The sequence below is a fragment of the Daphnia pulicaria genome, chromosome 4 (genome assembly GCF_021234035.1).
Source record: "Daphnia pulicaria isolate SC F1-1A chromosome 4, SC_F0-13Bv2, whole genome shotgun sequence".
NCBI lineage: Eukaryota > Metazoa > Arthropoda > Branchiopoda > Diplostraca > Daphniidae > Daphnia > Daphnia pulicaria.
Window position 1 is genome coordinate 20,673,783 of NC_060916.1, and position 12,508 is coordinate 20,686,290.

The 12,508-nt window shown below is 42.9% G+C and overlaps 1 long non-coding RNA gene across 1 annotated transcript in view; it reads right to left on the bottom strand.

Moving 5' to 3' along the window:
* Window positions 1-12,508, bottom strand: part of LOC124338528 — a 47,319-nt gene that overhangs the window by 21,173 nt on the left and 13,638 nt on the right. The window contains exon 2 of the long non-coding RNA XR_006917862.1: window positions 8,743-8,792. This is a non-coding gene — a long non-coding RNA (uncharacterized LOC124338528). The remainder of the gene's footprint in view (window positions 1-8,742; window positions 8,793-12,508) is intronic.

Consider the following 12,508-nt stretch of genomic DNA (forward strand, 5'->3'; position numbering starts at 1 on the left):
TTTCGCCTTATACCCTCCGCTTCGACTTACAAAATATACTCTCTCACGCACGTAGACACACACACACACACAGACACAGATAGGTGCCAAAAGTGGGCAGGTGGAGCGGAGCCGTCGACTCTTTCTATTTGCTGAGCTCTGCGGACGCGGACGTCAGAGGAGGGAAGATATTATTTTGATTACTATTTCTCTCTTTTTTCTTTCTTTCTTTCTCCTTGGCCTCTCACGCGTCTAACCTCTTTGATTTGCTATAAAAGGTGGTGCAGCAGTTAGCCCGCGTTGGGCTGGCGCTATGCGGTCCCCTGGCCATTTAAAAAAAGAAGATTCACTTTTTAACGTTGGGAAATGGAGCAAAAATGTTACGAGAGGGCAGAGGAGGTGACCGGCGGCAAATTCTTGGCATAGCGCAGACACAGTCGTTTCACATTGCAACAGGTGTTGGTTTCAACCAGTTGGAACAGCAGCAGAGCTTCTCTTATCTCGACAGGATATCAAAAAAAAAAGGTAGAAGAAGAGCGCCACTGGGCGGTCTTATACTCTTCCAATATTAATCTCTCTCTCTCTCTCTCTGTGGCTGCATTTCGGCCCATCAGAAAAGTGTACACTACTGAAACAAAAAATGCGAGAGGATCCTCAATCGGGGTAGCTCCGATTTTTGTGAATGAGAGCGTGTATACATAGTGCGGTCCGATGAAACATTTTCCGAATTCCCGCTGTGGATTCGTTACTCTTTATTCCCCCAGGTGTGTACGCGTGTGTGAGACCCCGTAAGGTGCGGATGGGGGGCACGACAGCAGGTGGTATCGCACCGTAAAGTTCCGTAACGTCTTTTTTTTTTCTTTAATTTCTTCGTAATTAATTCCCTTTTTTTTCTCTCTCTTTCCCTTCATCGGGACTGTACGGAAGATAAGAGAGAAAGAGGGAGAGGTTTGAAATCGGGGGTGTAACGCAGCAGGATCGCTACTCACACCCCGTCGTCATTCGATGACGGGTGCCAGGCGTTGCAGCTCTCTCGAAATCCCATTGATCATTCGGCGCTGTATGGGGCAACATCATCATGACTTGCCCCCGTGTTCTAGATGATGATGATGATGATGTTGTAATAAATGGACGTGTAGCTCTTTTAAGAAAACGAGTGTTTGTGGTCTTGATTGTTTAACGCATTTCCAAAGGAGGTACAGGTTCCATCGGGTAGGTGGTAAGTATAATCGAATAGACGGGGGATGACGAGAAGAATGTTGCGCACATTCTTCTAGAAATTCCTAATGACACATTAAAGATTCGAGGTGTGGCTTAGGGATTCATCAAATCGGAAAAACAGATGCGCTTCAAAATTTGCTTCGTTCACCGATTTATTCAAATTTTTCATTTCACGACGACGATGATGGAGAAGAAAGCAATTTCGTTAACCCGTTGATGCATAGCCAATTGAGCAAATTGCACCTGACCAGGTGGCCAGTCGAATTCTGAAAAATTCCGAGATAACAAAGTATCGATCATCGGCCAAAAAAAAAAATCAAATAAACATTTATCTTTACAACTTCGATTTTCAAGAGGTTTAGCACGGACACTCCTTTCAAACATTAGCAGTCGATCAACTACTACCTGAGTATCTAAGAAGAAATTACCGTGAATTCGGTTGTCTAGTCACCATCAAGCCGCGGCAGCCGCCACTGCCGCTCCTTGTTTTCTTTTCCTTGTTGCTGCGCGTTTTACACAGCGCACCACGGGCCCCACACAAACATGTCACGACGATCGTTCGACCGTGAACGAAAATACACGCAGACTCCCCGCACAGTAGATTCCGGTTCCGGGTCAGAATCCACACGGAATCCGTTTTTGTTTTTCGTACACGCCGTTGTATTTTTTAAATATACGCCGCTTGTATTTCATTGATTCTTTTCTCTCTCGAAATTCTTTTATTAGTTTGCGTGCATCGCGCATCTCGTCTTTCTCGACAAGCGAGAAGAATATCAGGCAAGAAAACAATCGACGCGCGGAAAGTTATTCAAAAAAATAAAGAAAGAAAATAAAAAAAGATAAATAAGAAGAAGAAGAATAAAGGGCAGAATTTAACCGCCCATAATCAAAGCCGATAGAGATCCGTGATTTATCCCACAGCATCCGTATCTCTATTGACGTATAATTGGCCGGCAGTCGTCATAAAAGAATCCCGCTCTCTCTGATGACCCCCGTAATGCATTCATCAAGCCAGTTGAAACAGCAACGCACACACAACTGCAACAAAAGAGAAGAGAAACAACAACAACACACACACGCATCGATTGGGTTCCCTTCAAGACGTTCCAAATCCTCCTCCCACTCATCCTCTTTTGCCGTCCCAAACCATAAAAAGCTGTCGAATAAAACCGGAGAAGAAGAAGAAGAAAAAAAAATACCTTCTTAGCTACGCACCGCGCAAGTCGAAAGGGAAAAAACAACAATACAATAGCGAAACAAAAACATTTTCGTCTCTTTTTCTTTTCTACCGGGATATAAGAGTGGGCGGAGTGGGAGGTGATAACGATTTGAAACAAGTTTCGCCTTGTGCGGATGCCGCTCTCTTCCATGCAATCCAGCTCCCCCCCCCCTTTCTCCCGTGTTGTTGTATAACTTCGTGTTGCTTCTCTTTTTTTTCTCTCTCGGTTTTAAATACATTTTTTTGGCTATTGTTTCGAGATTTTTGGGGAAAATTCCGCTCTTTCGTGTTGTTATGTGTTTTTAAAAGGCTCGTAAACGATTTTCTCAAAACGCGGAAAGCACAGAAATGTCTGGAATTTCCATTGTGAATTTCCAAAGTTTGATCATTACCAAATAAAAGTTTTCTCGATTTTCGGTTGCGTTTACGAATAATTGATAATTCCCCTTCGTCATCGAGCCGCGCGTTGAGAGCACTCGCATTTCACAGAGATATTAGCATAATGTCAATTGATTCGTGAGTTGCCTAGACGATATGGAAAAAATGCAGAGTCAGGTGGGTGATATGAAGTACGAGGGAGTGTACACCAGAAGAGAAAGGAATGAATGATTCGGTCATCGTGTGACAGTGCAAGAAAAGTTAAGACGAGCGATCGGGTTGTGTGCTGTGTGGCCACGACGGTTCCATATAATTGAATTACAGTAGGATAAGCTATAGTCTCCTCCTTCTCCTCCTCCCACCCGTCGCAGCTGAGCACAAGTGGAATGTTGCAAACCGGCGGGGGTATACATAGCTTTTTTTCTTTTTTAATGCACACCACCAACCAGTCTCCCAGATGTGAATCCGGCTGGTAGTGTCAATTAACCTCCATATTCAACTTTTTCAGCTCTCCATGCTGCTGCTGCTGCTGCTGCTGCTGTCGGCCCCATCTCCTCCCACACCTTTTTTTTCTATCCTCATGATTCACAGGTGACTGTTGCTAATGAAGGCTCCGACGACTAGATAAATAGCTGGTGACAAAAGAAGGAGAAGAAAACGAATGAAAGGAAAGAAAGAAAGAAAAAGCCATTCTCAAAAACTATTTCTCCCTATTCTCTCCTCTTTTTAAAACACCGTACTAAATCCGACCAGCGATGATAGAGAGAAAAGCCGACCTTTCACCTTTCAAAAAAACGTCTTACAGAGCTTAACAATAACCATCCAGTGAGAGAGAGAGGTACGTATCACACACACACTTGTGTGTGTATGTAGGCTCAAGACAGTATACGAGGGGTGAGTTGACGAGGGTCGAGGGACACGGACTCCCGACAGAGTCTCAAGAAGGGACTCTTTTTTCTTTTTCTGCCGTGAGAATGATGCCACCCTCGGTGTCGCCGAGTGATGATGGACTCTTTTTCTCTATACAAAAGCCACAGAAAAAGATCCTTATGGGTCTCCATATCTCTCGGTGACCCACGGAGCGAGAACCAATAAAGAAGCCGCTGAAGTATAACACAAAAGATTTTCCAAAAGTAACACAAAGTCAAAAGAAAAAAATAATCAAATTTCACAAGTTTAAAACCTTTCGAAAAAAAAAAGAAAAGAAAAACAGCATGCGTAGCGAGAGGTAGAGAGCGGTGATCCCGCGCGACGCGCACCGAGACCCACATGCCGTAAGATCTGCATTGAAGAGACACTTGGGAGTCAAACTCTCCGAGTCCGACTCCGCGCGCCGGAATATAAATCAGCAATAGAAGGGGGGCTTCCAGCAGTCGGATCGTTCGTGCTCGTTTCCCACGATCTGTGCGCCGTCCCCGCGTCCGCATACATATAGATAGATATATAAACGCATGGATAGCCGACAGGGGCGCCTCCTATTGTCATAAATTTATCGACGGCGGTCGAGTGGAATGTTGGCTCGTGAAAATAAAAATAAAAAAATAAATAAGAATTATATGGCGTATTCGGTGTATAAAAAAGAGACCCAAACATTATTAGATGATGGCCAAAGTAGAAATCGCGCCATTGGAGTAGTCTCGCTCCTCCTACTTTTTCTTCCCCTTCAAACTCGTCCCCCGTTTCTCCTCCTACCGAAACCTCCTACTCAGCGGGAAATGTAATTCGCCACGGTGGGAATATAAGCAAACCTCCTTGCCATCTCAGGCCGTTTCCCATCATTCCGAAAAATCGTTCGCCATCTTCTTTTCACATGCAAAAATGAATTTGGGTGAGACAGACCGAGGGAGGATCAAGAATTCCGTGATGAAAATGGGAGTTGCCAGCCAAAAACTCTCTCCCAACTCTCCTCGACCCGGAATTATTGGGATCGATCAGACCAGGGGGTTAGTCCAAACGGGGCTTACCCTTTCGACCCCCCCGAAATTTTGTCTTCCAAATCCTCTTGCTCTCATCATCATATGGTAGACGCTTTAACTGGTACGGAATAAAAAAGGAAAAATACCTGAAATACCACAAAAAAGGGAAATCAACATATTCCAACGGGCGGCAGCGGTAGTATTTGGATTGTTTATTTTCTACTGGGCAACCGCTAATTATCGAAAACTCTCAACTATTTACTCGCTACTCGTTAAAATTCAACCAACAAGTCAATAATCATTAAGCGCATTCCACAATCTTCTTTTTGATTTTTGTACAGTCTCATACTGTAGTTTCGGCTGGACAAGACAATCGCGTTAGGCCTACGTTTCTGTACGAGGGATTCGTTTCAAAGCATATTTTTTCAAACAAGATTTGTAAAAGGTCAACGGAAATTCCGTCTCCGTTTCGCTTCAAAGATTTGTTTACCGACGGATTTGAACGAACGCACCGCTATACTAATTCGAGTAGTATCCATTCCAACAGACCGCCCCCGAATTTCTCTCCATTATCCTCCTTGATATTTGGATTCCCCTATTTTTCTTTCATTCCAAATGATTGCACACCGTAGACAAATAGAAATGAAACACACAAGTGAGCAAGACTATCGTTCGGCTGTAATCTGACAGGATTTTGTACAACTTTTTTTTTGTTTTCAAAGGGAGGCAGAGGGTGGTCTCTCTCCCGCTTCCAGTTGGACGGAAAAGGAAAAGGGCGTAGTGAAAACAGATTTCGAATCAAAATCTCTCGTCCCGACATTGAGCTCTTTTGAATTTATTTTTCATTCCGTTTCGTAAGTGTACATAATCATACTTGACTCTCTTACGTATAATCTACAGCTATACAAAGCCCACTCAAGCAACCACAACAACAACAACAAAAAACAACAAACAAAAGAAATGAGAAGCCCCCAGACACCCATTTTTTTTTCATCTTTCGCAGGTTTGTATTTCAAAACGCCTACCAGCCCACTGACGGACAATAGTGATACCCAGTGGAGGCTATTTTTCATTAAAAAAAAACAAAATAGATAGACGACCGAGAACCGGTCATTATCCATTTGCCTGCCCGTTTTCGATGCCAGAAAAATACATGATGTAGTAGTTAAGACTCTCAATTTTCGATCCTGTTATTTGAGAAAAGCACAAAAACAAAAAAAACAGGAAAAAGAGAGAAAACAACAGTCGACGCAATGATAGCAGAGCAGCAGGAGCACGTAATAGTAGTATAAGAGTAGCGGTAGTCGTTAACAGCATACTAGTCGAATTACCGTGGACACAATTTACACAGCACGCCACGGGGTTCGGACAAGAGAGGTAATAATAGCGATACGCTACACCAAAAATAATATCTCGAAGAAGAAAAACAACTGAAAAAAATAAAGGGTTTTTTTCTTTCCACACGGACGGGTGTTTATTTGTTTCATTTTCCGCATCCAGCCGCCGCCGGATAATGTTTCCTTCACCTGATGCGCTACGACACATAATGAAGGTATATATACACAATAAAGACCCAAACAAAAAAAAAAATGTGAGCGCCACGGATAAACAGTTGAGATCTCTGCGTGTGGTTCACCAGATAGTAAGAACGGAGAGAGAGAAAAAAAAGGTCAAAGAGGCGGTAGTCATTTTTCAGTTTAAGTTCTTTTTTTTTTTTTTTTCGCCGATGATGTCCAACCATTAAAATAAAGAGACTCAACGTAGAGGACGGTGGGAGAAGATCAAGATAAGAACGCGGATGGGGTTAAGACGTCCGCTAGGGTTATGAGAGTCGATTAGAAGACAAAACACAAGAGACGGCAAGACAGGGAGGTAAAAAGAAAAGAAAAAAGGGATATAGTGAAATCTATTGAAGAAAAGACAAAAAGGCGACATGGAGAAAACCGTACACACGAAGGGTAGTAGATGGTGGGGGGACGACCACACACGAGTCGGAGTAAAAAAAGGCACGCGTCGGCTGCAACAGTGTGCCGATGCCGATCAGATCCTCCGTGTGTTTTTATCAGGTGCCGCCATGACACAACCGCTTGGACCTTTCTTTTTTGTCTTTCTTCAATTCTTAGGTTATCCCCCCCGAAAAGAGTCTCCAACTCTCTCTCTCCGACGCAAGCACGGACACACACACACACACACACATAAAAGGTATATGTAGTAGACGGCTCTCGAATAAGGTGATGGCTTATCGATGAAGAAAGAGAGAATGGAGGGGGGATATACCGTTTGGACACCAGAGTGACACTGAGCGCGCGCATCAAGAAACCGAACCGAACTGAACCGGTGAAGCCTAAAACGCTATGGCAATAGCTCCAATAGATGTGTCTTGTCTGTCTCTACAGCTATTTTGGGGGTTCGGTTCTTTTTTTGTTTCGATCTCCAAAGTGAGCGATAGACATAAGGAATGACCCCGGCCTGAAATGGCGGGCGGGCAAAAAGGATCGCTAGACGCCCGCACATGAAAGAGGGAAAGAGAGTCTGAGCCTTTTTTTTTCTTCTAGTGATTTCCTCCCCTTTCTTAAAACGAAAACAACGTGGTCAATTGAATCAGTGTTCAACCACCATGGTCCACAACCACTTTATCCTTGGGGATGATGATGATGACATTTCTCATCTCCACTCGAAGAAGAGAAGAACCGATCAGAGTGTGTGTGTGTATCAATAAAGCTTAAAAAAATAAAACTCCAAAGGGAAACAAATTTTCTAAACTGATACCGAAATTGAGAAACATGCACAAGGGAGAAAACGTCGTCCGTGATAAGATTTGAAAATCTTCTGGTTGACACAAGACAGTCAATCTTCTTCCTCCCCTTGTTGAGGATTCTTTCAACTTGCGGTCATCGAATAAGAAAGAAAAAAAAAGGTTCCAAAGCAAAGACGGAATTCTAATGCCACCTATCCACTGCGATGCGACGTATAAACTATTCATGAACTTTAGGCATGTAAAGAGTTCCAAACGGATTCGCTTTTGGTGAATCCGTTACATCGCTCATTTGCATACAGACAGTCATGTCACAGAGGCTTCCATCGCCATTGCGTAGTAAAAAAATTTAAAAAAAAAAGAAGAGAATGAAAACTGCTGTGCAAGGGCTGTTTTCAAACTGACAAGGTATAAAAACTTTTGAAGCAATGAAAAGCTTGGCTCGTCTGCTGGAGCCCCACCTATTCGATTAATTTACGGTAGAGTGGGAGGGGTAGGAGGAGCTTAAATTATTGAAATCAGTCGGGAGAAGCAACCAGTTGGTGTGGAGCTTTTGTCACCGTCATTATACGCACACAGACAACACAGGACACGCAACAAAAAGAACTCGACACTGGGAGTCGCTTTCAGTCTCTCCCGGCGGCTCTTTCATATTCAAAAACGTGTAAGATGAGGCCATTTATCAAAATGCGGAGCGACAATGAGAAGGGAGTCGGTCTGTTATGCAAAATAAGCCAAGTTGGATGCTGCTGGATGGGGGACGGCTTACAAGCACGCAGCATCTGCAGAGCCCCTCTTTATTCATTTCCAAGTTGGACAACGAAACGGGAGAAGTTTTTTTTTTTGAAAGGAAAGAGAGAGAGAGAGAGAAAAAACCATTGCGCATCCGAATTCGGTTTTTATACATTTGGCACAACAACGCTCGCCATTGGTCGACATTGCGAGACCCAACCCGTTGGCTTTGTTACCCGCCAGCGTGTGAGTGTGTGTCTAGTGCCACCTTCTTTTTTTTTCCTTGTTACCTTATAAGAGTTTTGACACGACATATGCAAAATAGCTACCTATGGGCCGCCTATAATAGCTATACCAAAAAAACACGGATCGCTTCACCTCACGGCATATTTGTTGCGGTAAACTATACGGACACTGAATTCGTAGACGATCCCATCCATATTTTGTTTCCCCCCAAAGCACATTACGATAATGAAAATCCAAAATGGTTATGGAAATAACAATAAAAATAAATTTACAAAATGAACAAAAAAGTTGCTTACCTTGTCAGCTGGTGGCACACACGGAGGAGCTTTAGCTTACGAGATGGACCCTAAAAAAAGAAACCAAAAGAAAGAAAAAAAATGTTAATATTTGATTACCCGGAACTGCGAAATTGTTTCATCAAATTCAATTCATTTCCCCACATTTAAAGCCAACGTTTAAATTCTCGTTGGGGGCATTAACAGTTGCGCGTTAATCGATAGAGAAAGTGATGAATGTGTGACGCGCGCTGCTGTTGTTTTCGTTGCTCCTGCTGCTCCTTCGACCCCGGCGATAGCAGACGTCGATAAGAGATCGCCCCCTCGGACTTGACGGGCGCGCGAGAGCGTAGAAGAAGAAGAGGAACCAAGTGTGGAAGAATGCACACGGCATTTTTTTTGTTTTTTTGTTTTGTATTTTCACCCCGAGAAAACGATTACCGGTCATGGGGAGACAGTTACTAATCGCCGGCCATTACGAGATGGACGACATCTTGATCACAATTCCTACGTGTTGGTTTTGGAATTGTGTTAGAATGGGCGCGCGAAGTGACTCTGTGTGTTTGAAAGAAGAAGAAAAATAAAGGACGAACGACGACACATTCTTCCGCGATCGGACCGCCATCCATCTGGCCATCACAAAGCCATCGCTTTAGATGAGCATCGGAAGACGAGAGAAAAATCAAAATGGACTTGAGAAATCTGCTCTTATAGCAAAAAGGAGGGAAATATTTCCAAAACAGAACACTATGGGGTTTGTGGGGCCCATTCTCTTACATTTTTTTTTTGTTTGTTTCGATCTAGAGAGACCATACAGGACCCAGAAACAATTCAGATCGGACCGAATGGAATGCGGGAACTCCACACTTTCCTAAAAATGTTGTCTTTTATTTTTTATTCCTTTTCTTCATATTTCTTCTTCTTCTTCTTTCATAACGACTCTCTTTTCTGACCGTGTGAACCGTACCAAACGAGAGAGAGAAGGGCTGTTTTTCAACGGCAAACCCAATATCTACCCCATTTGAAAATGAATTATTCAAGAAAAAAAAGAAACAAGACGATGGAAGAATGTGTCCCGCCGGTCCCAGTCTGATTTTCTTTTTTTCTTCCACTCTTTTCTCCGGCCCCTCCTGCCGTGTGACGACGTGACATCTTCAACTCTCCACACGCCGTATAAGCTATATAGTACTCTCGTTCTTAGCTTAGCCCAGTGTATTTATTCATGAACATCCCTGGACCCCCTCTTCTCTCCCTCCCCCCTTGAAAACGTTTTAACTTTTTCACCAAGTGTGTGATTTATGTCCCAGCGTCACTTGTTGTAACCGAGAAGCTGGGAAACAACTTTTGGCAATCATTTCTCATCATCTGCAGTTCGACAAGTGTCGCTGTTGTTTTGTCTCCAATCCCGATAATTGGGTTCAAACAGCACGTAGATATGCAAACAAAGCACACAAGTGAACGAGATATTTTACCTACTACAGTATGGGAGTCACTGCAGCTGTTGGTATAGCATCAAACGATTTATACAAGGATGATTATCGTAGGAACTAGACACATATCAGAAGTTCGGTATGCCCGGAATGCAAACGCTGGAGAAAAAAAAAAGGTTTTTCTTTTTTTTTCTCATCCTCCCCTTGTCTTCATTAAGGCACATAATGAATGTATTCTTTTCCGAACATTTTGATATGATATATTTCAATGATTTTTATTGTGCTGGTAGTGCTGTGTTTCCCAGCGGGGCGATCGTTATATAAATCTACCTGGGCCCCCTATTTTTTTTTTTTTTTATTTCATTCTTTTTTGGTTCGTTTTAAAGACAAGGGATCCAAACGTTTTTCCCTGACAGCACCTCCAGCAGCAGGAATTCCTACCTATTTTCTCCGCCCCCGAAAAAAAAATATGTCTGGGCATTCTTTCATATTGTTAGGGGGGGAAATTTCAAACTTTATTGGATATTTTTCTTTTTATGATTTTATTTTCTGCGTGCAAACGCTTTCGAGCTAAAAAAGAAAAATATTTTGTTTTGGCGTTGAATAATTTTTTATTTCGTTTTTATGTGTTTCTATTTTATTTGTAACAGACCAGACCAGACGCGAATGTTGACTTTTGTCCCGACTTCCTTCGACCAACGCCTATTTCTTATCAATTTTCACGAGAAGTTTGACTTTGTCGGAATCGAATCTCCATTAGAAATATTCACTATCACATGTCCATCACATTGGACGTTGTATCACAATGCATTCATTTATGTCAGTACAAGCTACTACACAATAAGTGTCGAAACACTGTCGATACTACACAACATTTTACATTTCCTGTTGCGCCAGAATTCTAAAAGTCGATTAAACACACTAAAAAAGAAAATTGCAATTCCAGGCACAAAAATTGCCAATTGCCAAAATGGCGCGCTTCACGTCAGTTTCACACTCAATGGTGATAGAATAAAGTGGAAAGGCAACAAGGAGCAAACAATAAATGACGTCTGAAATGGAGTGAAAATATTTGAACAGTCGGCTACCAACCAGGTTTCCTTATCAAGCACAGACAGATGTGTCGCCAAGTTTGCAAGATGTGGGGCCTTTCAAGACATAAGTAACAGACACACAAGGCGCCATCGTATCGGAAGAAGGTTTTTTTTTATTTTATTTTTGACAACCGTCTCACCTATTCAGTGTGTGCAGTTGGCTGTCCGGTGCCGACAATAATAATCTCTCAATAGCTCACTCTCTTTCACTGCGCCCATTGATTTCTCTCTCCCAAGTGTCGCCAGTGCGACAACAAACGATTGAGTAATGTTTCCCAGACATCACAGGGCCCCGAACTGGGCGACTCACGTCCGTTCTCGTTATATTGCGGCGATAGGGTCATCAGAAGCTGGCGCTAGCCACTGTAACCTGTCGACTTTGGGCGACGCCAACCAAAATGACGCGACTCACGGGGCAATTATTGAGGGCGCAATCGCCCGGCGTGAGAAATACAAAATGCTTTTTGTGTGCAAACGACTTTTGAGTGACGGAGAGACGGACATACGGGAGCCACTTAAAGCCCAAACGCAATAAGCCGTCACTTTATGGATGAGTTGAGTGGGCGAGCGCCGTCTACGTTCTATTTGAACTTCTTTTCTTTCTAAATTTCCGGTTATCGTGACTTGACCGGGCGAAAGAGGTCGACTCAATTTTTGTCACATTTTATGACGCCGCTAAATGACATCAGTCATCATTTTTTAAAAATGTTATTGCAGCAAGTTATGCATTTGCGTCATTCACGTCCGCTGTCGATTTTTCTAGAGTGAAGGTTGTTTCGTGACAAGGAAAAACCAAAGCCAAAAGTCGAAAAACGAAAAATGAAACGTGGAAAAATGAAAATTTCAGTAGGAAATCGTGACTAATCTTGCGCACTAGCCAAGGCTCTGTATTTACTTAATAAAGTCAAAACAAGAGGCCAAAAAGCGCTTATGAAGTCAGTAGCAACATGCTCAATCTCGAGTATCGACTCGAACGAGCCTGTGTAACGGAAAAATGTTGCACCTGAACTAATCAAACGTCGCAAGAGAACCATGCTCAATCTCAACTACCCGAATATGTTGTGTTAAGCATTTGCGTTATGACAAACACTATCTCGAAAAAAATGGGGAAGATGAACTAACAACACACATCAAATAAAGTTCACAGAGTTTTCGTTGCACACGCAAACACACAGTCAGCACAGACTATCGGCTCTTTGCCCTCTCGCTACTCGTCTCCGGGTCCACAAAACCTGCCACCATTTGATTAACTATCGGACGGAA